The sequence below is a fragment of the Neodiprion virginianus genome, chromosome 3 (assembly GCF_021901495.1).
Source record: "Neodiprion virginianus isolate iyNeoVirg1 chromosome 3, iyNeoVirg1.1, whole genome shotgun sequence".
In the NCBI taxonomy this organism is placed as follows: domain Eukaryota; kingdom Metazoa; phylum Arthropoda; class Insecta; order Hymenoptera; family Diprionidae; genus Neodiprion; species Neodiprion virginianus.
In genome coordinates, this window is record NC_060879.1 from 18999199 (window position 1) to 19025641 (window position 26443).

The window sequence follows — 26443 nt, forward strand, 5'->3', positions numbered from 1 at the left end:
AAAACACTGACGTAATTGAAAATAGATTTATTTGCGATGAGATGAATAATAGTGTAGCAGCACTCTTCGTTCAATTACCGTGCAATAATCAATTCTGATCAATCACTTTTGAGTCACTTAGGTCTGCAAGTCACGTTTCGCACTTTTTTCAGATGACTTGACTGTCATCAGCCCTGTATCTGTTTCTTCCTGTTGCATGTACGTTAAAGTAATTACCCATAATAATACTACAGTAAATGTCAAGGACGATCAAATGCATTACATCGATAGTTGTGCACCATCACTCGTATTTCAAATAAGCGACGTATTGTCTCGCACCATGTTGATCACGTCCAATTCAGTCCATTTATAAGAGTTGAAATAACTGACTTGTGGGAGGATCCTACGTTTCAGTTGTCCCATGTAATACTTGTAAGTCAGCTTCCTCGACACTTACGGCCATGTGTTATGTTGGCACGAGAAGATTGGATTGTGCCGTATAGGATCGGCTCTAAGTCTCTAAGTCGTTTTACTGGAGCTGAGGATTAAAAAAATATGGCTAGGTAATTTATAAACCCAATGTTCAGGAGCGATCCATTCTTCGGATGGAATGACAGTAACATGCCGAAGGTGCTGCTACCTGTCACCCTGTCATCTTCTTACGCCACGCATACGTCACGTTACTCCTATTATACGAACTCTCGGTAAGCGGGCTGGTCGGATAAAAATGTGTATTTGTACGCATTGCTGGTATAGATAAGCCGCGCATCAACCGAAGGCTTAGTATCTACAGTGTTGAAACACCTTTCGCTGAGCTCAATTTCTTGTGCTGCAAAGAATGAAGCTTCTTTTAAGTAATTAAAGATTTTCGTGTTTGCACGTTGTGAATTATGATTCCACGAATGGTGAAACAAGGGGTTGCAGTTATTTGGAAAAATGAAATCCACACGCCTGACATGAACCTGTGTCATTTGCTTTGAGAAAAGTGTGCCATCGTCAGTGAAAAAGGAAAATTACTTTTAGTTTCGATCGATCAGACTTGATTGAAAGAAATTGTCACGACGAAGAAAGAAATGAATGCAATATTGAGCTATAAATTCATCGTCTCATACTGTAAAGTAGCTGGTAAAAAATGTATTATTAGAATTCGGCATTAGTGTCAACTCGATATTTCGATCTAGTTTGATCGATAAGGATTTCAAATACTTGAGTCAAGTTACAATCACGCCACGTGGAATAGGATCGAAATCTTGATGCAGTATCTATTAGCTTATAAAAATTTATCGGATTAAAATTCAATGTCGAAGGAGATCTCGAAACTTGGGAAATTGGTGATTCGTATTTTGACATACTTGATGCGATGGTGTGCGCAGCACGCAATCAATTTCGTGATAACGTATCGCTGGTCGAACATTTTGAGTAAAGTTCATCAAGTTTTTTGAAATTCAAATGTCAGCTTGCTATAATTGTAAAACGTAACTCCGTAGTCGATCGTGCCTGGATTTGGTTTTCAGCCAAAAATAACGAATCAAGAATCTCGTACGCGATTGTTAAATCCAAAAAAAAAACAAAATTGTTCCGAATCGAAGAGCATAGAAAGGTACTACGATCGTTGTATGGCGAAGAAGAAGCGTTCGGTCCACAACCAGTTATCACAACGACCAGGCTCGCATCCTCGAATTTCGTACGGGCTACATACTGCACATACACAGTATCCAAGGTGAACGAACTCGATAAATTGGAGAAAGCTCACCTCGATGGATGTGCACCATTCATGTCCGTTCGATTATATTCACTTTTTACGCCACGTCATTTCTCTTACCATTGGGTTATTTTTAGCGTGCCCGTCTTCATGCTCCGGGTTCCGTGCGTGCGTGTATACGTTTTACGTAATATTATAAACGTATGTCGCATATCTTTCACCCATATGCACCACCTTTTTGTCTGCATGTACCCACATACGCATTGATATACGGACGTGCATATCCATGTGTGGCACGATCACTCGGCACCATCTCACACTGTTTCGTATCGTATCGTATCGTATCGCATTGCATTGCATTCGAGGCTTGTAACGATTCGCTCTTTGACCATGGAACCTACAGTCCAGTCTCTACGTCTGGGTTTCGTTTACCAGCATCATGTGCATGTAGGTACCTGCGTGTTCCTAGGTTAGGATGGCTTAAGTACGGTACCAAGTTTAAGTATGTATAGCTGAAGTTAAATTAGATGGGAATGGGTGATAGTATAACCTTAGGCGGATGGATGGAGTTTAATCAAGCATCATAATGAAGCGGGCCAAGTCACCACATGGCGCAACCAACCGTTTCACTGCCAGCGCCATTGGCTTCTCATTTATCCATTTTTCGTTTTTACACTGAGAAAAATTTCATTTGTTATAGTAACTAGAAAAATTGAGTAGAGGCCTTAACATCGATGTATTGTTGTGCCAAGCGTTAAATTTTCGCAACAGTTGCAAAAAAACGTAACGGATACTAGACTTTCTGGAAACAGTTAGAAAACTAGTTTTCATTTTCTACCTAGTACTGTATTTTTCGATTGTGGTAAAAAGATGAAAATATTCAAGGTAAACGAAACTAAAAATTTCTCTCTGTGCGTGTGTTTCACGTTACAGTCCGTAACTATTTTCACCTTCTTAGCATAATCGAAAAATTTATTAACAGGTAAAAATTAGCAGCGGTAACTAAAAAATTTAATTACATGTTACTATTCTTTTTGATTTTGATGCAAAATAATTTGGTATAAAGGCCGCATTTAACACGGAACATGTATTAAACTAAACAAACATATTCAATGTCGCAATAACCACAAAATATAGTACCTACAGACAATTATAATTACTCCGAATAGTTACCGCGATATATTTTTGTTATTCCAATAATATTTGAACCGTTATTCTAACGATGGCTATATGTTACTAGAATTTTCTATCGATAACAAAAAAAAAAAAAAAATAGTAATGAAATTTTCTTCAGTGATTGAGAGTGCCGCGATAATCGATCCGCACCGTGCACGGAATGTGAGTCATAATGTGGATTTTCTCCCTCGTTACCGGCCGTCGTCGTTCCTCATCAACCGAGCACATATACCTCGTCTGCAAGCTATTCAACGGAAATATCCGCGAGCGCTCTGGGAGTACATGACCCTCTCCCGAGTCGACGTTTTGTACTTATGAGCGGTGGTGAATCGAGGAATTCCAATCTGACTGTACACCTACTCAGGAATCGTTTACTGCCAAGGCGTCAAGGCTGTGTCCAATTAGCATTAATTACCTTATAACGACTTTGAATTAAAAAAAAAAGAAAAAAAAACGTGCAACGGAACTAAGAAAACGTTTCAACCATAGACACAGGCACGTATATATGCACCTGCACCGTAGTCAGGACTGCAACGTGTTCTCACTTCCACTCATCGTCCCAAATCAATTTGCTCAAACAATAGGGTAAAATGGAGTATACCTGAAACAAATTTTCTCTCACGATTTCTTCAAGTATTATCTAGCTGTGAAAATGTCACATTCTTCGACAAAGATCGTTCAAATGCAAGCCTTACATTGCCGAGTTAATCGGAATGTTTGATTGATAGGAAATTTTGTAATCATGCTGTTGGCATACATGTGAAGGATCTCAGGTATAAATTTCAAAGTAAAGTAGGAAAATTACATTTAGCGGACCTATATGTGTAAAAGAAGAAATACCGCAAAAGATGTAGTCAATCACGCAATTATTGTGTTTATGTCATGGTTCAAGATTCGAAGGGCTGGTTTTCATGGCGAAACCACTAAAATCAACGGCGTTCTAACGGTTCTGACACTTCTGTCAGTGTTTCACGTACTTTAATCGTAAAAAAACAATGCTTACAAGAATTTTGAATGAAAATTTTAGACACTTTAGATCTATAAATTAATTCCATAGTTCATTGGATTGTTTTTGTACCGATAACAGGAAACAGTCATTATCATATCGATCATGGTTTCATTGGAAGAAGTATACGACGGTTACTCGAAACCTTATATGTTTTCACGATATCTCATGGAATACAAAAACGTGTCTACGTTTTTACCTTTATATAAATATTCCCTCGTCGTAACTTTAAACCTTATAATTATTTATTTTGTGTACGATGAAATTAAGTCTAATTGTAATACCTATCTAAAACAGTTTTATTTAAACGTCTTAATCTGCAATCTACTCTATTTGATTTATAAAAAACAAAAAGAAATGAAAACAGATGTTGCAGTAGCCGAAAAACGATTTTTACTCATCGCATAGAATTGGAATGGAAAAAAGGAATGAAAATATCTGTAGTCCTTTAATCTGTCACTAGAGATCCAGGGTACATACAAAGTGGTCGTGTCGTGGCGCCAGCGGCGTCGTGACATCATCGGCGCTAGAAAGACGCTTAGTCGACTTGACTTTGATTACAAATGCGCAAAATCACCCGCTCAAACAGTTGAAAAATCATCTCAGTTTATGAACACGTCCCGTGATTAGTACATCGTGATAAATCGAACTAAGTAAACCCCGAGTTTGAGTAATCGGTGATGCATGAAGAAGGATCTTCAACTCGAAGAATGAAAACCAAAAGGCGGAAAAAAAACCGACGACACCACTCAGTTATTAACTATTTTCATTTTTTACCACCTCGAAAAATATAGTTCTAGGTAGAAAATGAAAATTAGTTTTCTAGCTGTTACCAGAAAGTCTAGTATCCGTTACTATTTATCATTATTTATATTTATCCGTTATTATTTATATTTATCATTACGATCGCTGTTGCTAAATTTTGTTTGCAACTGTTGCGAAAATTTAATGCGTGTCCAACAATAAATTGACGTTGAAGCCTTGTCCAAAAAAGGATCCACGATAACGCAAAATGGTTAGGCGCACCTCGTTTTTCGTAATTTCAACAATATTCAAAATTTTTTTTAACTATACCTGTTTTACTGAATTTTCTAGTTACTATAACAAATGAAATTTTTCTCAGTGCAGTTTTATTTTTTAATTAAACAAGCTCAAATCTTCATGCCTGATTAAAAATCATGTCTAATAATTCGACAAAATGTCTCTTCGAAGTATTCAATATTGAACATTCTCTTTCGTCGGTTCTACAGTAATTTTTCTCCATGTAGCCAAAAATACGTCGAATTCGTTTATCTGATTTTTTTTTATCGGCCGGATGTTGCAGTGGCTGACTTATAATTCTGATACAGGATTGAATCAATCTGAACGCGGATCGATTATTTTGATGATGCACGTCCTGGTTCTGAGATAACGATCGAACGTCTCATTAACTACCTCACACAGCTGGTAGGAAATCGTTTCTGTTAACGGTAATAAGCACAATATCGCAAAGCGAACATACCGCCGGTCTGAAAGATCGAGCCTGCATATCGGTGTGGCTACAAATTGTACTTTTCAATTGAAGAGGAAATATAGCTATCGCTCGTTATGGGATTAACCGACAATACATGTTGTTTTATTATATTTTTCTCTATCACACAGCAGAAATTGAATCATTGCTGTAATGTAAAAACGGCGTTCGGACTGTCTTTTTGTCCTCCTCGGATTGTACCAGTGATTACTTTTTAATCGTTGAAGAGACAAATGAGAAAGAAAAAAAGGTAATTGAAAGAAGAAAACGAAAGAACAGATAGGCAAGGTAGGCGCATTCTTGCAGCCCAGAGATCTTTTCGGTGTTTGTCTTCAGTATGAGAACCGAACCGTCTAAAACTAACTTGATGATCGACCTCTGGAGGTTTCGAAAATGAAAAAGAATATGAATAAAAGGCCCGATGCCTGGCTCGGAGAACGTAGCACGGTAGCTCGCCATTATATTCATATTATAATCTCATCAGGGGACCACCCTAACCGGCCAGCCACAGATTATTATACTACATGCGTACGATGTAGGTACGCTTGCCTAACTCGCAGCGTAGCATGATGCGTGAGTATTGCACGTATTTGGGTGTGGATTCGTAGTTGTTCAGAAACAGAACCCCTTTGGCGATGGTAACTGTTCTTTTTCTTTTTCTTTTTTAATGAGAAGAAATATTCATCTTTTTCGAATAGCACGATTCGGTAAGTCCCAAAGAATGATGTTGAAGGCAGCCAGGCTTAATTCCAATTACAAAGGATGAGGTCCTCCATTCAACCCGAGTCATGCGAACAGAGTTTATGCATCGATAACGTTCTCCGGCTGTTTGAAAGATGATGAAGGAATATGTTGAAAGACCTTTACAAGAATACGTGTTACGTTGGGAACGGTTTCAACGGTTTCGGAATAAAATCAGAAATCACTGTGTCAAGTTCTGAATTTTAATTGCTGTATAACTTCTTTGATTAATCTTCGGTTTCTTCGGTACTTTTGGAATTTCGACAAGTAATTGTGGATTCAAATTTAAATATGTTAACTTGAAAAGCTAACGAAATAAAATTACAGTTTTTAAATAATCAAGTAGGAGTACGTGCGGTACATCGAACCAATAAATTCCAGAGTGATTGAGAATTATTACGAAAATGAAATTACAGCGATGCGAAACGTTGAATCATTTATTTATCTACTCGTGTTCAGTTAGGTTCTTAGCTGCGGTACTGTAACGACATTCGTTTTATCTCAATATCATTTAATTGATACCAGGACATAATTGATGTCCACGAATCTTACAAAAGTCTTTCAAACGTCTTCTCATTTCCTGCCACGAGACCTGAGTTCCAAAATACAACGAATCGTGTCCGGGATCGGGATGAAAAACACGCAATCGATTTCACCGGTACGTTAGAGTAAGTCCCTGCTTTTCGACTCTTCCAAAGGTGCTTTCGTATCGAGGATAGTACAACGTGAGACAGCGCTTGAGCAATCCAGCTTAATACTCCAGCTTCTCTTTGCACACGAAGATTGTAAAAAGTTCGGTTATCTTATGGTCTAGCACTTTAACGGTGAACGGACCCGAGTTGATGATTGCAATAACGATGTGTACAGATGATTCCATTATAAATAGAACTTCAAAGATCAACGTGACTAGCTGTTGACGCAGCTCTCCATACGTAAACACGAAGTACATCTTATGATAATCATTTGCCAGTTTATCTTGTCATATTCAAGGAAGAACCTCTAACTCATAGGTTTGCTACCCACTTGCTGGGTAGAGTGAGTCGCAGAGCTTGAAAGTTAGCCTGAAAGTTTTTCTCTTGTGTTACTCTTGGAGCATTGAGCATGAAGTGGCACGATGATAGATATTACAAGATTCGAATAGAATTCTCTCGGATCAATGGTACACGCGTTAGAAAGATGATGATATGCAGTTGTGATAGATTATTCTATTTGGGTATTTGTGGTGGTGAAGGTTGAAATCTGGGAATTATAGACACTACTCGTCACTATTCAAAATTTTATGTCGATATGAAGGTGGCTGTGAATATATAGTGATATTTAGACTAGCGTGCAGTCAAAATATTTTCATTTCCATACGCCAAGTCTTCCAATAGCGTTGAAGCGAGTAGCATGCTCTGAGCGTCGAGAGTTTTCAAACCTTTTTTGACATGGGATATCAACTCAACGGAACAACATTGGAATGTGAATTTTTCAGATATTCCGTGTGATTATGATTTTATTAATTTTGGTTTAAAAATTTTTACTACACATATTTTTGATACAGAGCTAATCGGCTTTGCATAAAACAACGGTTGAAGATCTACGTATACCGGGACAATCTCTTGAGACTTGAAAATCAACCAAATAATTCAATCTCATTGGTTCGCGAAATCTTCCCGCAGCGATATTTTTTTCCGCGATACAGGCGAGCCAACGTAACCAAAATGTGTACGATTGAATTTTGAAAGAGCATAAGCATTAAATTCCGACCGTTCTTCGAAGAATCAACTTTCCGACCCAATAACAAATGCTTCCCAAACCTTTCCGAGTCACTACCTCAATTATTTCAGATTCTAACCTAGAAAATTCGTATCAACTGTACCGCCGCCTAAAACAGTTCGACAGCTGAAACTCGGGATGGCCAGCCTGCACGAACAGCCGATAAAACTTGCGCATGCGCAGTTGATTTTCAAGATTCAAGAGATTGTCCTGATATCTGTGAAGTTTTGCGCCTTACGTAATGTTACATTTTTTTACGGGGGTCCTTCAGGTTAGGGCTGATACTTTCAATACAGGTTTTCACTTCGGTATAGATCTTGTCTAGAATAGAATATTTCCGTAAAATAACTAGATATCAATAATAATAATGTAAAGAACTCAGTTTTTAAGATTTTAGATCGCTGTTGATTAATATATTCAACAACAGCAACGGAACCGTTTAGTTCAAGATTTTTAATTTTTCTTCGCTATTATTGTCGCTTGAGTGCATACCCGATTATTTCATGAAAATATTTCACGGGCAATTCGACACGGCGTAAATCCACCTGCATTTATTCAATTCAAGGTGCAGTAACATACATAAATACCTTAACCTTTTGACTAACTTGTTGCGGTCCGAAACAAAATGCGAGTTCAATTTTATAGGAATTATGCGACGATGACTGGCGAAGCAGCTGACGCGAGAGAATGAGATGCACGTTGGCTGCAAACAAATAACGAATCAATGTTACAAAATTGCACTCACATTTTGCTTCGAATCGTAAACAAGTTAGCCGGAAGGTTAAGGTATCTGTGCATTTTACTTGTATATTTAACGATCAACGTTTGGCTCGTAGCCCAATATTGGAGAAAGTGAGTAATCGGCCGATTGTGAAAAATGTGACAAATGTCATTCCGGAAAACATACTATCAATTGCCAAAGTCTAGGTGGATTCCGTTAAAACATATCCTAAAACGCATAAATGCGGATGGATTTACCGCGTGTCAAACTCCCCTTGTCATTTTTCCATGAAACAACCGGATATATCCTGTCAGTTTCAGGAAAGTGAAACATGAAACGCGCACGCGCCAAAACCATGTGATTTCATTGGTAGGTTCAAGTAATCCGCGCCGAATTTTTCGTCTTCTTGTCAGTTTGACCAACTGAGTTGCGGTTAAATGCTAGCTGTCGTAATTCGCAGGCGTTTCTAGGTTATATTGCGATCAGAATTTGAGTTGGCCAAAATGCGAACGGGTTGCATTGAGGTTAATATAACTTCAAGACTCTTACGAGTATTATCAGTTTGCGCTAGGACTCAGCTAGACACTGTTGGCCAATAGCCAGCCTTTTTGGACACAATATTTCCCTATGATTGACGTGTGCGTTAGAAAATGACGTACCTAACATTTGAGGAAAAAACAGTTTTTCCCCACTAGTGGAGAAATGGTTCGCTATTTCCGACCGCGAACGTCATTCATTAGAAAATATCGTCTTTCGTTCGTGTTTATCAGGTTTCAGAATCGCCTAATTTTACATTTTTCTTGTGAAATATACCGTGTGCAACCCGCGGTCAATGACGATTCTGAGTTCGCACGATATCCGCACTTACTCATAATCGTCACTTTTGCCCACTCGATTGGCGCGAAAACGTTTCATAGTTGTCTTTGAAGAAGCAAGCAAGCTGCCTCTTTCGCATCACTCGTACTTATATAAGCTCCGTAAGGATTGAATTACGGGTCGTATAATGAGCCTCGACCAAAAAAATGTTGTGCACTCTGGTGCGTCGAGGAGCGTGTGTAGGAGACCGAATCGGTGGGCAGGGGATGGGGGTAAACCCCATGGTACACGTCTGTTCGCCCGTCCGTCTCTGGGCTGCATCGCATTCCAGCCTCGGGAGATGGTTCAGATTGTTACCAGGACTGTTATGATTATATCGCCATGGAATGTCCCTCTCTTAACGTCCCGGAGGCCGCGAGATTCGTTATTTACGAGGGATGTTATACCGCACTGCGGAGGCTGTTCGCGTTGCATGCAAGATCCCCTTTGAATACGTACCTTTTATACCTTGGGTAAAATACCAGATGTGAAATACTTTCCTTCGCTCCGCTCTCTCTCGTGTTTTATCGGAGGATCTGCGTGTCATTTTTCTGCATGACGACACTTGAATTTTTACAATTCTTGTACGAATCAGCTGCCGCTTATCCGGAATTTTCAATTTACTGCACAGGGAATATTCAACAACGTTTGATCCTGTTTGAAATACCGATTATAGAAGCAGGAATAATACACTCGTTAACACTTCTTGCGCAGCTGTAGTTCGATGTACGAAGTTGACCAGTTCCAATTTTTTTTCAGCGGTTGATTTTGGGACGTAACTTAAACAGGTTTACACAATTTTTCCTACAATGGCATGATGTTTTTTTTTAAATGAGGAACAATTCCAATTTCATCAATATTCAATCTAAAACAGTTCTGACCATTAAAATTTTATAGACACGTAATATGATTTCAACAAAGTACCGTCAACGTAAAATTGTGTTCGATAATGGACAAACAAGAGTATCAGAGAGATCTGGTCAACAAGAAAATCGTTAAAATAGATAACTGATTTGAAACGTTTTGAATTTTCCACTTCCTCGATTCGATGTCACTGTTGAGAAAGAATTTCGATTGAAGTGTATTTGGTTTTTGAACAACTTTTTGGAAAGTTAATCAACACCGTCGTAACTTTGGTAATACCGGTAATTAAACGTGCACAATGAGTAGCCTTCGTACTCGATGCTTCGTTCTTGCATGAGGCGGCACTGCACATTCTAGCCCTTTTTGCGTCTGAGCCTCAGAGCATTATCCATACATGGGATAAAAATTGATTAAAATAATTTCATGCAAGAGCGATTGCTTGTAGTAGACATATCGAATTTCGTTCAACCACAATTACTCAGTGCTTGCTAATCGTTATGAGCCTCTTCTGCAAAACATTTTCAATCAACGTAACACAGCGATGAAATAATGCGGGTGTAAATCGATTGTTCAACAGGTATCCTTGTGAAAACTATCGCTTTGCACGGCTTTAGGAGCATGACATGATATTGATTAGTCGGTACAACAGTTATACCAGATTTGTTTATACTCGTTGCGTATTACGATCCGTGATCTATATCAGAAATTCACGATATGTTTGGTACGTCAAAGGCCCCAAAAGAAGATTCATTTTCAGCGGTCAACAGACTTCCGGAGCCTTTCTCAGCAGGTACTGAGCGTGTAGGATATGAAATCTGAGCTCCAAATTATCGGATTCCCTACAACTGGTTTAATTTGATCCTAATCTGACCATTTGATAGTTCAAAACTGAAGTAAACCGCTCATCATTCAGAGAACGTTATTGAATAATATGAATTTCGCAAAGAGCACCTTATAAGGTTTATTATTTCCTGTTGACTCCATGAATTACACTTATACCTAGTTAATTTTCTCTTCTTTAAATTCCCTTAGGCATTGTATTCCCAAATGATTGAATTGAGACGATAATTTTACAGACAACTGATCGTGGTTTCCAGACTTTTAGACTATTTTCGACGAATAATGGCCAATGAACGATATATCGTATTTCTGTAAGTCACCGAATTGCTGATCAAGGGTAACTGCAAAACCGAGGTCGAGGAATTCTTAGCGATCGTATCTATGCGTTTATGAACATTTTTTCTTCCGACTAGCAACGCATTCACGTGGAATCCAATATCAGAGAACGTTCAGGGTTTATCTGATCGAGGCATCTCTTTTGAACGCTCAGAGATTAGTCTGTATTCCAAATTTAAATAGCGCTTGACGGTATACCTCATGACAACCACTTTTCGTGTGACTACATGATAACTAATATGAGACGCGACGTCCCACAGATCTTCAATTCTACACGATTCTGTATCAAGAACCCAGTCGTCAGGTCTAATGAATCCTTAGGCAACTCGACTGTTGATCTTAGAATATGCCCTCATAAATATTAAAACTCTTGTGCACTGCAGCGGGCGACAGATGACAATTTCTCATATTTTCTTTTTCTCAACAACTGCCGGTATAAGATTATGGTTGCATGAGTTTTCTGCCTTGTCCCTAAACGGGTCTCTAATGTCTTAGACTCGAAACTGGAGTAGGTATCAAATGTTCTTCGGAGAAAGGACCGCGAGGATACAACCAAACCGATGCCGTATTGTACAAGCATCTGTGGGTATACATCGAGAGAATACCATTGCCTCATTTGTGAGACTTGAGCATATTCGAGACGCGTTCGACTCACAGGTTGATACCTTAATGGGAATTTAATTGCCCGACGCGGTCCAATTTGAAAGTAAACATCACAGGCATGTAGAGTTCAAAAGAGAAGAAGATAAAGGTTAAATAGTGGCAAATATTGAAAATTCGATGAAGTATCTGGCTCGGGACAAAGCCTTGGAGGAAGAAAAAAAAGAACTCTTGTCAAAGTTTAAAAATGTCCACTGCATTTGTACATTTTAAAACACACTGATAAATATATTTATACCTGCCTCTGTGTAGAACAAAATCTGTTCAATCTAATATTGGTTATAATACTTATAATATAATCCAGATCGGTTATACTTGAACAGCACAACACACTTGATGTCGATTTTTGGACGGATTAAAAAGAATCTAATAATTTTTGAAGACATTTGTCATCCAGAGATTTTCAATTTCCCGTTTCTCTGTTTTCAGAGATAAAAAGAAGTTATTGTAAACAATCCGAAAATGAAAAGTAGAATTTTTGTTTTTCGATGTGTCGATAACGGAATCCAGAATGCTGAATCTAAGTTTGCACATCAAAATGGGGTGAAGTTTTGATACTTTGTATAATTTTTTTTATACTTATTAATACCAGCTGTATTGTTGCGTTAGGAGCAATTGGTTCCGAATTTGTGGAAAGAATTTGAATTTCAGATTACCACACTGTATATGAGGTGTGAAATCGAATATATTATTATTGTAATGAAACTAGACTGTCTTAAGTTAGGGTGATATTTTTTTTCTGGAATAACGTTTAATCTAATCTAAGCTTACACCTTCCAAAATTTGGGATTTTTAACTCGAGTTCAATCGTAAGAACTGTCTCAGAGCCTAGCATGCGACTTTTTTCCATCCAAAGAATGTGTGAAGAAACAAAATTACTCCACTTTCTACGTGGAATTTTATAAAATTATCGTATGCACGACCCTGTATGAATACAATATTGCAGACAATTGGATTATCTTCAAAAATGATGGTAGGTCCTTTTTCACGTAGCAGCAATAAGAAATTAGAAATTAGCAAAACCAGGAGTTCCCACATTTTTTTGTCGAAATTTGCGAACCGAAACCGACCGACTAAGGTTTTCGTAAACGAATATTTCATTATTTACTTATTTTAACATGGAGCCAATTCAATTCATGACTTTTCACACCTTACTTAAGACGGACAAGACAGTACGACACGGAATGAGGCATATCTTAGACTCGAACCAATAATCTTATACTTTAGGCGGACATTCAGTTGGGCTAAAAACTGACGCTTAAATTTTGTTTTAGCAAGAAAAAAAACACCACCTTCATCTGAAACAGTCTGGTGTGAACGTCAACTTCGCAATTCGATATTCTCACGGTTCACGGATGTTCGCGACTTTTGCCACGGGGTTAACTTCTCCGCAGTATAAACATCTTCCGGGTGATTACTGTAGGTTAAACCTAAAGCCGAGCTATGGCTAATTTGTAGCAAACTGCTACCAAACGAGGCTTCCTTGTTAAGTTGAAATATTGAATCCCAGGGATGCGGGCAGCATCCTGACTGGTGCATCTCACCGGCGGCACCATCTTACCACCTCGGATCACTCGAAGGACGACTGCATTCCACACTGCAACCTGGTAATATAAGGAACGGAGCTAGGGCGCAGCGAGTGGGACGTACCTTAATTTTTCCTTGTCCTTCCATGCCCTTACCTTACCTTACTTTGTCTTAAGCCGCGTTCAGATCGGATCCTGTGCATTAACAACTGCAGGGTTGTAAGAACCGCTGGACGAGGACTGGAGGTTTCGTGGGAGGAGTATCTACCTTGCTCCTACCATTATTTTTTTTTTTTATCAGTAAGCAGTACCGACGATGAACCTCAGTTTCGTCCATGTCCAAGGTCATCGATGCTTCCCTTTTACGATTCATCTGTTACAAAAGGTCAGCTTTATTCCGGGTCCCTTAAATTTCTTCGCGATTACCACGGACTTTTAATCCAAACACATAAGGTACCATTCTACAGGTAGGATTTTCGTGAACGGAATATCTCACACGTCACTCGTTTGCAAAACTATGTTGTATTGAGAGAAAATGACGAAACCACGTTGTTGGAAACATATTTTGTCACTGGAAAAATTGCTTGCAAATGTTTTCGGAAAACGATGGATGCGCTTGTGTGTGCGATTCAGATATCAGTGAATACGATACCAAACAAACCACTTGACCGATTTCGCTGAAATTTGGAGGGAAAATGGTTTAGGTACATTTAGACCATGTTACAATAACCATGCCCGGTTTTCAAACGATGCACGTCCATAATCTTGAAAAGTTTATCAATTCTACAGTTTTCGCGATGATTCATTGAACTTTGAAACGGAACTTCATCTCATCGATCCACGAGTTCAAGCATTTGTTCATAACATACCACTGCATGGATTGGTATACGAGTTTTTTGTAGACAGGATTACAGATGAACCGCTGTACCGATTCGAAAGAAATTTGAAGCGTGTAATATTGTTCGAATTGAGATAATTAATGTCCCAATAAAGCTCTTCAAGGCATTCCCACTTCCGGTCTTCACGGGGACATTATTGATACTTTATCGATGTATTATATTTTGCCTTTCTATTTCAACGTTGTAATTATCCAACCCGTTTCTTCTTTGATTATTTCCAGACTGACCAACCGTGATATCGGGACCAGGGGGACCCAGCGGACAGGGGTATATAGGTAAGAACGTAAGACTAGTTTTTAGGTAACCATTAAAGGGTTGAAATCGTCTATATAGAGAAAGTCTGTTTTCTACATGTAATTTGAGAAAGATACTTTATATATTTATAAGACACGCCGTGTGGGGTTTGAATTGAAAGAGTCGAAACAAGTTGATGCGAATATAACAATTAATAATTAGCGTTTCGAATCACCGACTGCATCCATTTTGTATACAAATTCGAATACGTTCTCGAATACATTGTTCAGGAAACTGAACAATAATATTCACAAATAACAGCAAATAAAGTCTGGAATTTAACGACAGTGAAGGTATGGAAATAGAGCAGATGTAATGCTCAAGGTCCGACTCGGCAGAACGTCTTTTCATACTGAAGACGAAGATGCATGTTTAGGAAAAATCGTTACTCAGGATCCTTAGCAATGTCCGAAAGGGTCTAGCCGGATAAAATAGTCAAATCGGCCTTAGTGTCACCTGGAAAAGTGATTAAAACCATTGTGTTCGGCTTAAAAAAAAAACACCGATTCCTAGAGTATCAGACCCCTAAACCCTTATGGGGCCTGAAAAGGCCCAATTTTGTGATTTTCAGTGTTTTGACGATATCTCGTTCAATTTTTATGCTAGAAAAACAATCTTCTTTTCAAATTGTAGGGTTTTTTAAGCCCTACAAATGGATTTCATGGTTTGGAAAGGTTGAAGAATGAGCTTCAAAAATCTAAGCATGAATTGAAAAAATATTGAACAGTTTACGAGTATTTTAACTTATATCGAATATTGAAATTTTTCCATGCTCAATGAATGGGAAATGAGAATCAAATTAGTGACCCTTTAGACTTTAACTAGAGGGCCGATCTTTTGAGAGGATCTTTTTCTATCCGACGCTAACATTTCAGGGGGTAAGACCGAAAATCTAATTTCTCGAATTACCCACTTTACTGGTCATTCTGTTCAGAAATTAATAGCTGGAACAGACGGCACCTTCTTTTGCTGGTTGCATCTCTTCCCGCAGAAGAAGGGGGAGCCAGACGCAGTGGAAATCGGTATCGAAGGACTACTGCCTTCACATACTGCAGTTCGAAATTTTACACACAGCCATGCGGACTTGCGGGATGAATGCTTTGAGGCTGGAGCCTCATCAGCATAACTCTAGGATTCAATTATCGAGCACAGCGTGTGTTCCTTGCGTGTATGTATGTAGTATATCCTTGCGGTGTATTTATACGCCCTTCGTGCATCATCTATACGGAGACAGGGATTGAGTATAGAAGGTTCTACAATTATCGCGAAGCTGAGTAGATGTCTGTAATTTGAAATTAATTTTTTTTTGCGGAGTTTGTGTAATTTTTATTTTATTTTTAATGGACTTTTCGCGTTTCTTTGTCAGGTGGTCGGAATCTCATCACATTGTTATCATAGCGACATAACGCAAGTATACACAGGGGTTGTCTAGTTGTGGTCAATATGCGATCGATTACTAATTTTTTTTTCCATAACCGAAAATTAGTCTTGTAGCTGTCACCAGAAGTCTAGTATCTATGCGAGGGTTTCTCTTTTGATTATGGCCAATGTAAGTACGTTTTCTTGTGAATATTGCAATAATTTTATGTTGGTTCAGCAACAAAGTGATGTTAAGGCCTTATTTAAATTATAAATACAGATTCAATGTTGCAACAACCAGATACTGTAGTATTGACAAATGTAATTACAGCAAAAGTTTGATTGTACCACATTCTTGGGTGATACCAACAATATTTCAACCGTTATTGTAACAACATACATTTTACTAGAATTGTCTAGTAACTTTACCAAAATGAATTTTCTTTCCGCGCAGGTATATGTGAACTTTTTACAATTACAGAACCTCTGAAATTGTTCAATATTGGCATATTCTGACTTTTTACGATGCAATTTGTACCGGGCATGTAATAACAAATGTTATTTGTCAAGATTTCGTTAAAAAATTAGCAAAAAGAGAGCCACCTACCTCCTTCTGCTGATTCAAAAGAATTCAGGCTGTGTATGTGTGTGCGCGTGTGTGGATTCTCATTCCCGGGTGTCGTTGGTTATTTTTTACTCACCCATCACCGGGGGGCCTCAAGTTTAAATCACACTCCTGTCATGCATTTTATGGTATATGCGTTCATCTTAGCGGTGCTTGCTGCCGGACAACGCAAATTAGCGGAACACAGTCTCTCTTATTATTACGGCCCACCTGCAAAATTATTATAAGGCTCGAGTCAGGCCTCAAAAATTTGAACTGGAAATAATTATAGTCCTGTTTATCGGATAACTCTTCCTTTTGAGAACTGTTTGGAAATTCGAAGACCTCAGGTACAACTGCTGATGATCTCGATATTCATATTTTGCGATTTGTGGACTAATTTACAGAATTTAAAATTTGCGTCGGAAGTAAGTTTGTTTTTGGAATATCATAAATTGAAAAATTCACGATCAAATACAAAATCTCATCACACTTCGAACCGGGATTTAAATTTTCGTCTTTAAAAAAATTGTTTTCATTATCGAATCATTGAAGTAAAAATTGGCATTACCTCGGCATAAGCTGTCATAATCGTTACGCAATGGAAGTCGGAAACATTTTTTCTGAAATAGTTTGAAAGAAAATTAACATTAATGCCGTAGCAATTTTCATCCCAGAAACAAGCGGTTTGTTAACAAACAAAAATGTCGCAATTTGTCCAAATGCAGTTCTTCAAAATTTTTAAAAATAAATTACTGGATATTAACGAGTGTGAAAAAAGACTTTTTGCGGTGTAGCTTTACGTTGAAAAAAGTAACTCAAGTGAAACAATTCTCTAACGAAACCTGAGATCCGAAATTTCGAACCCTTTTGACTCGAGCGAAATACCGAGACACTCTCTTGAGACTTGAAAATCATCCGCGCATGCGCCAAATAATTCAATCTCATTGGCTGGAGAAATCTTCCCGCCGCGATATTTTTGTCTGCGATGCAGGCGGGCCAACGTAAACAAAATGTGTACGTTTGAATTTTGAAAGAGCATAAGCATTAAATTCCGACCGTTCTTTGAAGAATCAACTTTCTGACCCAATAAAAAATGCTTCCCAAACCTTTCCGAGTCACTGCCTCAATTATTTGAGATTCTAACCTCGAAAATTCGTATCAACTGCATCGCCGCCAGAAACAGTTCGACAGCTGAAATTCGGGATGGCCAGCCTGCACGAACAGCCGATAAAACTCGCGCATGCGCAGCTGATTTTCAAGTTTCAAGAGATTGTCTCGATATATGCGTCAAGTGCACGGGTTTAATTAGCTGTACGTACGTTGTGCCCGGTTATGAATGTGCACGATGGTATATATAAAACGTGCAATGTTAAGTTCAAATAGGTTAGATAAATAGCAACTAGGAGTGGGGAAGTTTATTATAATGATGTTACGGGCTGTACTTCTTGTTAGCTCTGCAGCAGTCTGCCCAGTTTGTAAGAAGAAACGGGAAATATTGCGTCATAAACTATAAACTATTTTGCACTCATCCGAGTTTACCGTCCCTACTTGCCTATCCTGCACCTCAGATCCGGAGTAAAACAGCGATATGTACCAGACTCACAAAGTGCTTTTTGCTTGTGCCGACTGGGCGCTAGAAGAAATCAAGGGAAGCTAACAAGAGGAGAGAAGAAACAACGCGAGACGTCGCGAGGTAAAGCCTAACTGACATTCCTGTCACGAAGCTGGAATATTAACATAAACACGTACCATTCAATCGAGGATAACCGAGCCTCGAGTATCTACTGCATATTTCCGTATAATAATCTAATACGTGTTTAAGAGGATTCGAGGAGTCTGCCTTTACCGACCGAGTAAAGTGTCGCTTATTACGACTGTACATTATAGGAGTCTATGCATCACTGCATTCAGATGTGAAAATGACGAAAGTAGAGTGATTCTACCTGATATGTCGAAGATATTTTTGTTCCGGTCAATTTTCACTCCGTTGATCTTACACTTCGAGTCATGGAACAAGTGGAAAATAGTACGATTGTTAACGAAAACCGCGATTAATGCAGTTCCATCCGTCTTGAGCGATCTTCCTGTGAAAACGACCGATAAACTTTGCTTGGTACGCAGTAATTCTGCTGTTGAGTAGCAATCCAATCTCGTCGTTACTATCAAACCTTGACGAGGCACAAAGTCACGGGCAACAGAATTGTATTTCTTCATCCGTATCGTTGAACTAAGACTTGGACTTGGTTAGGAAAAGCAGGTTCCGATAGCGCCAGTGCGTTTATTTGGAAAATAGTTAGGGAAATATCAGATCGGCAATTTTGACGATGCTCGACAAGATGCGCGGGATGAAGCCCAGTAGCGGACCTATTGAATCATGATGTTTAACGTGAACAGCATGACAAGATTTAATATAAAATAACGTCATTGGCAAACACACTCCATACGCAGCTTTCGATATCTTTTATTTCAGCTCCCAGTCGGCATACACTAATTACTTTTTTTATCTACAAGAATTATGCGATGGCCAACTTCGACATTGGGAATCAAATTGAAAGTGAGCAATTCGGCAATGCTTTTAACAGTGAAAAGATATACAGTTTTGCTTGATCCTCTCTAATTCGGGTTAACTTGTAAAGAATTTTACCAAATCAATTATAGGCGCAGGTCTTAATCGTTATTGTTGTAGAAAGAAAAAAAAAAAAACACACAAAAAACGGAGTCACTCCGTGTTCGGAAAACAAGGTGCGTACGGTATATGCGAGTGTAAATAGTTAGATGAAACCATTACGCAGCGATATAATTTGAATGGAAAGATTTGTCGGATTAAATAATTTTTTATTCTCGCCCGGGGCAAAAATACATCAAAGCCGGGTTCGACCCATGACCCGGTGGGCAAAGGCCATCCACGGAAACACGCGTCCTCAATCACCTGCGAAGAAGAGACCGTCGATCCCGTGGAATTTCAAGGCCACGTGTGTGCGGTCACTAGCAAATAAAACGAAACACCTACAATCGCGCCTACTGAGATTTTACACGAGGCTGAAACTGGCAGCCGAACGTTCTGATGTTCGTTCGAATAATGTAGTAAAGTCCAAAAATTAAAATTTTGTGAAACATCGTGAATTGCCAATATTTTTTATAGAATTATGAGGATATAAGTGAGCTGCATTTTTTTCATTTAAAAAAACTTTAACACGTTTGGCTGCTGGCTTCAGCTTCATGATTTTAAACCTTGTATATCAATCTTTTCGATTACGCATGGCTGTATTCAGCAGGTGTGCCTATAATGAGCAATTATTTATCTATGCATGAACTCGCCGGGCCGTCTAAATCAAAAGTTGAAAAAAATAAAAAACCCGTCTCAAATGGGTATCTTGAGCTATGTAATTTTCGCCGTTTTTCAAACAGTTTTTTTTTTTTTATTACTTTTTATAATTTTGGATCACACGGTAGGGCTCATTCTCCGTAAACTTTTTCTTTCAATATTTATAATATTTTCACGAGTTTCCTTCCCCTTTTATCCACCCTTATATCTTTGAAACCTTACCCTCGACGTACCCAATGGCATTCAAAGTTTTTACGTAGTTTTTCGCGAACTTCAAGTTTCCATTCCTTGTCCTTCCAGTCATTAGTGTCCAATAATTTTGAACACTTAATCCACTTCCCTTGATTCATGTTCCAAGACGGTATAAATAAAATTTTAAACTGGATAAGCCGCAGTTGTCGTTAAAAATCATTATTGTAAACACGTTCTTTCTCTTTCGTAATGAACTGTTGAACATTTCTTTCAACGTGATAACGACGTCTAAAGTTCGTACGTGACGTACGTCATTTTAATCCTACCAGAGTTCAATTTTAACGAACGAATCAGTTCTGTAAGTTTCCACTATTTTTCGTTATTTAGAAAAATTGATAACGCAGCCGAATCGATTGTTTTCAAAGTTTGGTCGAATTTTGAAAATTCGAGCTTTGAGTTTTATTCTTTTCTTAATACTTGTACAAGAGACACATGTCGGCTGGCACAATTTTTTATTGCGTTTTATATCTCTTCGATGTTTGTTGATGAGTAAACGTATTATTGCTTCATAAAAATATCGCGGAAATGATAATATTCGTTATTACCAGTATTGTGCGAGAATAACATGTTTGTAGACTGACTCATTGTCGGCGGCAAAACTTTGGCTGGTTGATTTACTATCCACGCTGGTGGGAATGGAAGTATTCTGGATTCGGTATGATATAATGCGATATTTTCTTCTTTGCGTACAAGTTTCGTCGATGCATCTGGAAGTGGGAGAAATTGTTCTTAATTGAATACGTTACGCAGCGTTCGGTCATTTCAAAATACCGAAAATAATTGTGACGAAAACAAAAAAAGTTTCCTGTCACGGTACTTCGTAGAAAATGTAACTTAAATGTCTTTGAAATTCTTTAAAAATTTGTTGTGGCAGATACTATTTTTTCTCCTTGTGAGAGGAAATTCTTTGCACTTGTGCTGTGAAAATAATTACGTTGAAACGAAGGTTTACTCTAAATAACACTTTATTTTGTTCACCAATCACTCTCTTTAGCGTTTTTGCAAACTGGTCGCTGCGCTGAGAAATATTTAATTTTTTACAGTAATTAGAAAAATTGAGTAAAACAGGTATCGTTAAATAAACTGTTTGAATATTGTCGCAATTATGAAAAACGAGGTACACGTAACCATTTTGCGCTATTGTCGATCCTTTTTTGGTAATTGCAACGCAAAATCAGTTTGTGAGGTTTGCTCTACTTTTTTAGTTAAACAAGGCTTTAACGTCAATTCATTGTTGCACGAGCATTAAATTTTCGCAACAGTTGCAAGAAAATCTAGTAACAGTGATCGTAACGATAAAGAATAGTAACGGATACTAGACTTTCCGGTAACAGCTATAAAACTAATTTTCATTTTCTACTTAGAACTATATTTTTCGATTGTGGTGAAAAATGAAAATAGTTAAGGACTGAGCGGTAACCGGAACTAAAAATTTCCGTCAGTGTCATCCGAAAAATCAAGAATGTATTTAAAATGAAGTCATTACAGAAAAAACGGCTTAATTTTTCGTGGGAACTATAACATCGTGCTCGGACAATGCAGTCTGTTAATTATCGCATAACGGTCGTATATTTACAATTGCTTTAATTGTGCATCCTATCCTAACCTGGCGTAATCACGACCAATGGCGACTTAATTAATCTTAGACGTGGCGGGTCTTTGTTCTGTTGTCTTCGACATTCCTCGAGGATCTTACAGTCGAGAAGTAAAGTATATGCCGCACACCGCTCTCTGTGTTTTAAAATGATGCCTGATCCGACGTGATTTTTGGTCTTTGCAAGACGAAAGTTTTTCATTTTCACCGCGGAGACTACGTCGGAAAATTATCGAAACAAAAAGAAAACAAAACGACAACAAATATTTGCGATGCCTGAAAATGACGGGGATTTTTTTTTTTTTTTACGTAGTTACTTCATCTACGAATTTTTGACACAATTTTTGTGGTTAAAAATTTACACCCGACTACAATTTCAATGCGTGCTAGTGTTCGGTAACGAAGGTATAAAAATCCTCCATTTCTTATGCTTTTATGCCTTATTGTTTACGAAAAAGAAATTCATCAACTTTACGTGTAAAAAATGCTATCTTTCCGAACATGAAATTCATTTTCGTCAGATCCTCAAAAATCACCCGTAAATACGTTTTCATCGACATTTTCATCCCTATCTGCGCATGAGGGATGAAAACGAATTGTGTTAATTTTTTCATTCGAAAAAGTAGAAATTTGGGAGAATATCCTGAGATTTTCAGACCGGGATGAAAATAGGATCACATAATTAAATCGGGATGATTATTTCAGCGATCTTGAATTTTTTGAATACATTCCTTGTCCAATATACCGTCCAATTCTGCATCTCGATTGAATTAACCGATAATCGCGCTACATTTTTGCAGACTATTCAATTTAGCCACGAAATCAGATAATTTTACGTACAAAAGAATCCGCGGCATTATAACGAACGCAAATCTAAAGAGATACACCGTCAATTACTGCTGCGCCGGGTTTCAGCGATGTTAATTTAATTTTACGGTGAACTTGCGTACCTTATTTACTACTAGTATGGTATATACATCTATCCGCTTATACGAGTATCCGTATTATTTCCGGTATGTTGAATACGCGGATCTCTACGTATGCACTTTGAAAGTTTTTCGCATTCGCGATCGTGAGAGTAGAGCGTATAATTATCTGTATCTTATTGTAAGTCCACCGCGTATCCTTGCCCTGTAATACCCATAATGCATCGTGATTCTAGTAGGCGGTATAAGAGCCAAGACTCGTAATCAGCGATCTAACGGCTCAATGAGGGCTTCCGGTTCTTACTTTGAGTCCCGGAGCGGCGGCAGTCGTGACTCTTATATCGGATTTTCTGTCGGATAACGAGATCTACGAGTTATGAAAATAACTTGGACGCTAGGTAAAATTTTATATTCACAAGCTGCCGAGATTTCTTTGAAATATAGGAAAATGCAAAATACTAGAATTAGAAATGAGAAGTGATAGACGTTCGATGCTTTATTCTCAAGTTGCTTTTAAACGGTTAAAAATCTAGCAAAATCGTTCGATTTCACTCCGCAAAGGCTCATTTTATTCAACTAACCATTTTCAACATAGACACTGAAATTTTTATTTATTTTTTTTCCAACTGGTCTGTGCGTGAATTGCATTCCATAAGTTTTTAAAAACTTTACCAGGTAACTGATCTTCGATTAGCCCTTATATTTGAAATAAAATTTATCCGATATCTTCAAGCCGTGAAGAAATCTGGAGAGAAAAAATGCAGCAATCTAATTTTCAGATAGAATCTGGTGAATTTAGTTTGTCATTGAATGAACTTGACCGTAGATAAGTAGAATCTCGATGAATTTTAATGACGTTTAAAATCATGCGAGCGGTAAAGTGTTGGATTCATTAATCCAACGATCGCGATGATTAATCACGAAGCTGAGGAGCTTCGGGCATCCGATGGTGATCTTTCCATTGCTCGTTTATTTCTCCAACAATTAGTCACTTTTCCGATCTGTACAGACAAACACTTGTTCGATCGAACGAACTTACCCTACGCGAAGTTCGACCGAAAAATTATATTTTCTCGTTCGAAGAGATGACAGCGTGATTACAGTTATCGAAAAAAAAAAAAAGAAAAATCACAAAAGTTCCGGTTGTTACAACACTAAAATATGTCTCTCCAGTCGGCGAAATTTTTCACTTCAATAAATCGTACAACACCAACTTATTTATTATCGCAATTACAGGTATAGGAATGAAAAATAAATTCTATCCCATAATAATAGATTCTTCGTTTACGTACAGAGAAATAATTTTCGTTGCGTCGACGATACGTAAAATTACAAACCTTTACACCGGATTGCACAGACACGAAGCTTGGCTCGTATTGGGAGATTAAATTCCTGGCGATTACCGTATAACCTAGTTACCCACGCCATGGCGTGCTGCGCACCTGTATACACGATTCAAGGCGAATACACGTAAGCAGTGGGCCTTTATAGATGTATACGCGTTGATCATACGGTTATGCAACGAGAGGAAGTCAATGACCTGTCTTGAGGCTAGATCTTTATCCGAATATTTCGAGTGTCATTACTGAACAAGAGAGCGTGCGTGCTCGGCGAAAGCGGAGATTATCGTTTCGAAAGAAGTCTTGTTTTTTTTTTTTTTTCATTTTTCTTTCTATTTTACTTTTTCATCTTCTATTTTGCGTTATATCGCTAGACGCCTTGCACTTGTCATCTTAACGCGCGACGCATCCGTGCCGATTTTTCAGATTACCCTTGATAGGATTCACCTGAGAAAATGCGACCTTGACTTATTTTCAAGGAGAATGTTCGAATTTTTTTCACATCCTTCTGGTTGAAAGTTGGACTCTCAGACGGTTGGCGAAAAGGGGATTTCTCTAGCGTTGATATTACGTTAGCGCGATGTGGAGTTCGTGATGCTGGATTTGGAGATACGGTCGTTTGAAGTCTGTTTTAATATAGATTGTTAGGACATCGAGATGTTTCTGGTGTTAGATTAAGGACGAACAGTCGATAACTTGTGAATAAAAAGTTAGAGAAGGAGGAAAAAAAAAAAAATACGTCTGAAAAATCTTAAGCAAAATGTCATTCGAGCGAACGATAGTGAAAACGAATTAAGCGACATCACTATTCCTACTATTATAATAGGAATGAATTCGAGGAAGTTCGAAATACATAAGCTAAAATATCATCAATTTATAAGAAAGTTTTATAATTCGAACGTTCGTTAATTAATTTTCGACGTGTTGAAATTTGTCCGGTCATCCTGAGGTTTCGATTCGAATCGAAAGAAATTCTACTTCAATTTTTTTTTTTTTTTTTCGTAAAATGAACCGTGCAGTCATTATTTTTTCTAAATAATCAAGGTTTTTCTCGAAAAATCTTTTTAAACATTTCTTTAAAACGAATATTCTTTTTTCTAGGACTTCTCAACATTCGGAAATTCTAACAATTAAAGCGGGACTGACTTTCAATTTAGAACCGTATGACAAGCGGGTTATTTATGTTATATGTCATATTTGTTCATTTCGATTTACGAGAAAAATTCAATCCAAGCATGCCGTTATTTGTCTACAATCAAAGAGTCGACATTTTTTATTCGAGAGAGTTAATTCAACTTACAGGTTGACGAAACAAAAGTAATTACTGAAAAATCGTAATAATATTTTCAACAAATCGCAGTAAGTGTATGAGTGTCACAAAATCAGTGCGAAAATGAAAAGAAAAATATAGTAGGGAATTTGGGTTGAATTAATTAAACTTTAAAAATTCCTCGTCTGTACGATGATATCACGAGTGCTTTCGTTCCTCTACTCTAATTTGGAGGTCGATCAGAAATTGTTAATTGAAATCATGCTGCTCCGAGATTCCTTACGGCATTGTGTAATTGGCGAAACGACAAAAAAAGGGGTATAGGAATTTCCGAATGGATTTTTGATGATGTATACGCTAACAAATTGCCTAGAAATTACTATTCCGTTCTTTCAATATATTTTGATCGAATAATTTGTGGCTATAATTACGCTTTGCGATTCCCCCGAGGCAATGGGAATAACCTGAGCACAAAATTCTTGCGTAATATTTAATGAACATTGCGTGTTTCTTAGCTATATACCTCTTACGAATCTGTAACTACTCGTACCTGAGTAACTAAAGTCTTGCGTGAATTATACAAAAAAAATAAAAATAATAAAAATGTGCTGAAAATGTGAAAATATTGGTTCTGACGTTGGTGGTAAAAATCGTAAAATTAAGACGGAGGACAGACTTAAACCTCAAAAATGCATGTCTATAGTATATGGAGTATAGAAAACGGGAAGTAAATATATCTAACGAAGATCGGAGAGAGAGAAAAATAAGAATGGGACTTACATTGCGTGACCTGGTAGTAAATAATTCCTTCTTTCGGTCCAGAATTCGTTGAATAAAGAATAACGTGACTGGTGGCTCAGATTTATGAGGGCATAAAGAGGAAATATCTAGGCTTACGGTCTG

General features: G+C 37.9%; 1 protein-coding gene across 5 annotated transcripts in view; it reads left to right on the forward strand.

Annotated features, from left to right (window-relative positions):
• LOC124300089 (protein expanded-like) overlaps positions 1-26443 on the forward strand; it is a 140955-nt gene that overhangs the window by 32839 nt on the left and 81673 nt on the right. For 3 of the 5 annotated variants that reach the window (XM_046753753.1, XM_046753756.1, XM_046753754.1), the window contains one exon: positions 14795-14848. The exons of 1 other annotated variant lie outside the window; for it this stretch is intronic. The gene's annotated coding sequence lies outside the window, so the exon portion shown is untranslated. Of the gene's footprint in view, positions 1-13651; positions 14060-14794; positions 14849-26443 lie in introns of those variants that run through there. One more of the 5 variants, XM_046753755.1, reaches the window with a different exon arrangement.